Genomic DNA, 5,931 nt, shown 5'->3' with positions numbered 1-5,931 from the left:
AATTCTCCAATTCCCCTTTTCTGTCATAGTTAGCTCAATTTAACATAATTTAAAATAAGTGAACAAATATATCAAACATATCAAATATCAAACTTTGAAGTGTTTCCAAATATCAACAATAATGTTCAAGAGTCGAGAAAGCGTATACTATCAATCCAAGAGAGTTTACCAAATATCCTTATTTCGCCCAATATATACGTCATGCCATCACACTAAGTATGACCAGATATCAAGATGGACTGAAGCCCCAAATCAATTAAGGTCAAAACCCAATAGTCAAGAGAATCAAGAACCATATTAAAAATGGCTTCCTAGTTCGCACTTAATACGGGCAAGTTCCATAATTTAAGACGAACTACAAATCCAAAGTCAACATGGCAAAAGATCCAAATCAAGAGGCATGCCAAGAGGAGTGACAAAGTCACTGCCACAAGATGGACATAGTCCCAACAAGAATGCAAAATGATCAAACAATCCGTACAAATGGGCAATTTAGCAAATATCTCACAATACTTGATATAATACGAATATATTAATATAAATTGAAGAGAAGAAAAATAAATATTAGGTTATTTCAAAATATTCCATCAAGCAAAAACAATGTATATTTTATACACAAACCTTGGTGTTTTACCACAAAACAGTTCAATCACAACTTGGGGACGTTCGAATCGTCTACGCCGTAAACAAACGAAATCCGTCCACTTCCTCAATCACTTTTTCTTTGATTTTTTAAGGGTTTATATACCTTAAATACACAATAAAGTATATAAATAAGTTAAATGATTTAACATGTCAAACTAAACATGATATTGGTGAAAATTACCCAAAAATGTTTGAAACAGAAATTCTGTACAGCATCACTGTTTTGTGTTGTGGCTCAGTTTGGAAGATCTAAACGGGCAAACCAGACTGTATAGTCTTCATAAAAGTTGTATATCTATATCTTAGAGTTTCAGAACATCTTGAATCACCCACATATCTATTTTGTATAGAATGTTATGCTAAAATTACTAACAGTAGTACATTGAGTATTTCTAAAACTGAAAATCTGGGCAGCACCTTCCCTGTGCTTTCTGATCCTTTTTAGGGTAAATACCAGCAAAAATAGATTTTGGTTCCTTCATAAGAGTTATAGATCTATGAAATACCTTTCCAGAAAGTTCTGGATCACTTAAATCCGAGCTCTGCACAAAATGATATATAGAAAACACTAATATCTATCTAGTGCAAAAACGAGTCTAGAAACTTACCACAAAAGAGAGGAGCAACTTGATCTTCACCAAAAAAACGATTTTTTCTAGTTGATTTAGTAGAAATTTATGGTGGTTTCATGAAGTTTTTAGAGGCTAAGAAGGAGAGAGGGTAGGTGGTTTTGTTTCTTTGTCTTGCAAGAATGAAACAAGAGAGAAGGATATGGAAAGACAAGTCTTCCAAAGTTATATCTAAACTTTGGATAAGTATGAAAAATGTGGCTACCCAAATTACTAATATCTTTAGATAAATAAAAAAGGTTGGCATCCTAAAAACTTAATTATATAATGTATTTAATAACAATTCATCAAAATAATATTAAGCATTACACATAGCAACTCTATGGAGCTTCTTTGTCAATATTAACACAACCTAAAGTAAGAAATTTTCATATATTGTCAATTTCACGTTTAGGAAGTACAAAGTAAAATATCTCCTCATTATAAAAATGCTCAATCAATAATGCAAATATTATTAAAATTTTGAGACGTTACAACTCTCTCCCCCTTAAATAAAATTCGTCCCGAAATTTACCTTGTACTAGTCCCGAAACAAATATGGATATTGAACTCGCATATCCTCTTCTCGCTCTCAGGTAGCTTCCTCTCCTGAATGATTTCTCTAAAGAACCTTCACTAAGGGGATTTCCTTATTTCTAAGCTCTTTTATCTCATGCCCTAAGATTTAGATTGGTTCTTCTTCATATGTACAATCAGGATTAACCTCAATAAATTCAATAGGATGAATATGAGATGGATCTGAGCAGTATCTTCGAAGCATATAAACATGAAAAATATTGTAGATCTTTCCTAATTCAGGTGGCAAAGCTAGCTTATATGCAACTGCACCAATTCTCTCAAGTATTTCATAAGGTCCAATGAATCGAGGACTAAGTTTACCTTTTTGGCCAAATCTCATAATCTTCTTCTATGGAGACACTTTTAAAAATACCTTATCGCCCACCCGATGCTCAATTTCACGTCTTTTAAAATCAGCATAGGACTTTTGTTTATCTGAAGAAATTTTCAAACGATCCTTGATGATTTTCACCTTATCTTCAGTTTGTTGCACAATCTCAGGACCCACCAATTTTCTTTCACCAACCTTGTTCCAACAAAGAGGCGTTCTACATTTTCTCCCATATAAAGCTTCATAAGTAGGCATGCCTATACATGATTAGTAGCTATTATTGTAAGCAAATTCTATCAGGGCTAAGTGTTTGTCCTAACTACTCTCAAACTCAATAATGCAGGCTCGAAGCATATCCTCCGGTGTTTGTATTACCCTCTCAGACTGGCCGTCTGTTTGTGGATGGAAAGCGGTACTAAAATTCAACCTGGAACCCAAAGATTCTTGCAAGCTAGACCAAAATATGGAAACAAACCTTGGATCTCTGTCAAACACAATAGAAATAGGGATTCCATGCAGTCTCACAATCTCATTAATGTATAATTCGGCCAAACGTTCCAGTGAGTAGTCCATTCTGATTGCCAAGAAATGAGCACTCTTAGTTAGTTTATCTACAATGACCCAAATTGCATCATGATTTCTTTGAGTGCATGGAAGTCCAGAAACAAAGTCCATCGTTATCCTTTCCCATTTCCATTCAGGTATTGACAAGGGTTGCAGTAAAGCAACTGGGACTTGATGTTCAACTTTTATTTGTTAACATACCAATCATTTAGAAATGAACTTTGCAATGTCTTTCTTCATACCACTCCACCAGTAGTGCTCCTTGATGGTCCGATACATTTTAGTACCTCTAGGATGCATTGCATAAGGTAAACTATGTTCTTCAATTAAGATCTGCTTCCTCAATTCATCATCATTAGAAACACGCAACCTATTTTTATAAAATAAGGTACCATCTTTCTTTAATGAAAAATCTGATTCTCTTCCATTTTGGACTTCTTCAACCTGTTTCACAAGCTTCTGATCTAACTTCTGCGCATCTTGGACCTGCTCAAGTAAGACTGGCTTGACTTGCAAATTAGCAATAGCACCATTAGACTTAAATGAAAGGCAAACATTCATGGCTATTAATTCAAGAAGCAAAGGCAAAGGACTTAGAGTTAAACTTGCAAAGGAATTGCGATTCAACGCATCTGCAACCACATTGGCTTTACCAAGATGATAATCAATCGTGCAATCATAATCTTTGATGAGTTCAAGCCATCTACGTTGTCTCAAGTTTAACTATTTTGGTGTACCCAAGAACTTCAAACTCTTGATTAGTAAATATGTGACACTTCTCTCCGTACAAGTAATGCCTCCAAATTTTTAAGGCAAAAACAATGACAGCAAGTTCAAGATTGTGAGTGGGATAATTCAACTCATGCGATTTCAACTTTCGAGAGGCATAATCAATTACTTTCCCTTCTTGCATAAAAACACAACCCAAGCCACGGTGAGATGCATCACTGTATACCACATAATCTTTCCCTTCACCTGACAAAGAAAGTATTGGAGCTTGCGTCAACAAGGATTTGAGCTTTTCAAAGATCTCTTGACACTTGTCATCCCATACAAACTTGGTATCTTTTCCCAAAAGTTTGGTCAAAGGAGAAGCTATAATAGAGAATGTGATGACCCAAAATGTCATCTGTTTTAAAACGAAATTTTTGTGTTCTGAGGCCTTGAAAATCTCATTTAGATCCACCTCGATTTGTCTGCGCAGTCCAGGTGCGTATCCGGAAAGCTTAAATATGATAATCTGTGAAAAACGATAAGTTTTGATTATAAAATGAGCTAATTTGACTCCTGTCAACATTTTGTGTAAACGGACCCGGACCCATGATTTGACGATCCCGGAGGGTCTGTAGGAAAATATGGGACTTGGGCGTATGCCAGGAATTGAATTCTGAGGTCCCAAGCCCGAGAAATGAATTTTTAAAGGAAATTATTTTCTGGAATTGTTTAAAGAAATTTGAAATGGAATTTGATTAGAACGTGATGATATCGGGCCCATATTTTGGTTCCGATGCCCGGTACAAGTCTTATATATGATTTAAGATATTTCTGTGGAATTTGGTGAAAAACGGATGTTATATGACGTGATTCAGACTTAAATTGCAAAATTTATGTTTAAAGAAGTTTTGGAGAAAATTTCATTGATCTCGAGACTTAATTTGATGTTCATGATATTATTTTAATGATTTTATTACACGAGTAGGTCCATATGATGTTTTTGAGTTACTATGACATTTGGTTTGGAGCCCCGAGGGCTCGGGTGAGTTTCGGGATGTTTTTACACTTAGGAAAAAGTTGCAGATTCAGAGAAGTTGCAGGTCTCTGAAGCCAGGTCTTGTGGTCTGCGGTGGAAGCTTCGCGGCTGCGGTGGGGACTTCGCAACCGCGATGGGATTTGTGCGGTGCACGGTGAGCAAGGCCAAGCCTTCGCGGCCGCGCTCGATTTTTTGCGGTCCGCAGTGGAGCTCCGCGGTAGCAGTCTTTTTTATGCGATCCATGGAGAGGGTTTGAGAAAGTATAAATAGACGAGATTTTCAGTTATTTTGAACTTTTAAAAAACCTCAAAAACATAAGCGGCGATTTTTCAAACAACCTTTTTTCTCCAAATCATTTGTAAGTCATTTTTAACTAGTTTTCTTCAATCATTAACATCTTTTAACATGATTTCAACTTCAAATCAATTATTTTCATGGGGGAAATTGGGTGTTTTGGGTAGAACCTAGGTTTTTTCAAAAATTGGGGATTTGGACCTCGATTTGATGTCCAATTTCAAAACAAATTACATATTTGAGCTCGTGGGGGAATGGGTAATCGGGTTTTGGTTCGAACCTTGGGTTTTGACCACGTGGGCCCGGGGGCGATTTTTGACTTTTGGGTAAAACTTTAGAAAACTCATTTTTATGCATTCAAATTGATTCATTTAGCATTTATTGATGTAATTAAGTAACTTGTGACTTGATACGAGCGAATTGGCGGTGGAATCGAGGGTAAAGCTATAATTGAAACTAGAGTTGTGTTCGAGGCATCGAGGTAAGTGTTTGGTCTAACCTTAGCTTGAGGGATTAGAAGTTGTGTCCTATTTGCTTCTTGTCGAGTACGATGTATAGGCATGGTGATGAGTATCTATACGTTGGTGTCAAGCATGACCGTGAGTCTTATATTGTGATTTTCATGATTTTGTTGTATTATTCATGCCTTGGTGAAAATTACTAATTGTTGTATAATGTTTGTGGAACGAATTGTGACCTGTGAATATTGAGGAGCGTTGGCTCAAGTTGTATAGCAAAATTTTGAAAGTATAAGTGACAATTGAACTTTTAGAGCATTGACTCGAGTTGTGAAATGAATTGTGAAAGTATAAGTGATAATCGAACCTCTAGAGCATTGGCTCGAGTTGTGAAGTGAATTGTGAAGTAAAATTGAGAAAGAGATGAGATCATTATGTTGTCACCCTTGCCTGGCTATTGTTGATTTATTTGTTGTTCCCTTACCGAGATTTAATTGTTTAATTGCTGTTCCCTTGCCGGGATTTAATTGCTTAACTGTTGTTCCCTTGCCAGGATCTCTATTACTATTTTGTTTATTCCCTTGCCCCTTTGCTTGTGATTGTTGTTTAGGTGAGGAAGATTGTTAAAGCACGAAGGGTGATGCCGTGCATTGTTTGTTATTGTGAGGAAAGAGTATAAAGCACGAAGGGTGATGCCGTGCC

This window comes from Nicotiana sylvestris, chromosome 4, assembly GCF_000393655.2.
Source record: "Nicotiana sylvestris chromosome 4, ASM39365v2, whole genome shotgun sequence".
Classification (NCBI taxonomy): domain Eukaryota; kingdom Viridiplantae; phylum Streptophyta; class Magnoliopsida; order Solanales; family Solanaceae; genus Nicotiana; species Nicotiana sylvestris.
Note: the sequence above shows the minus strand (reverse complement) of the source record.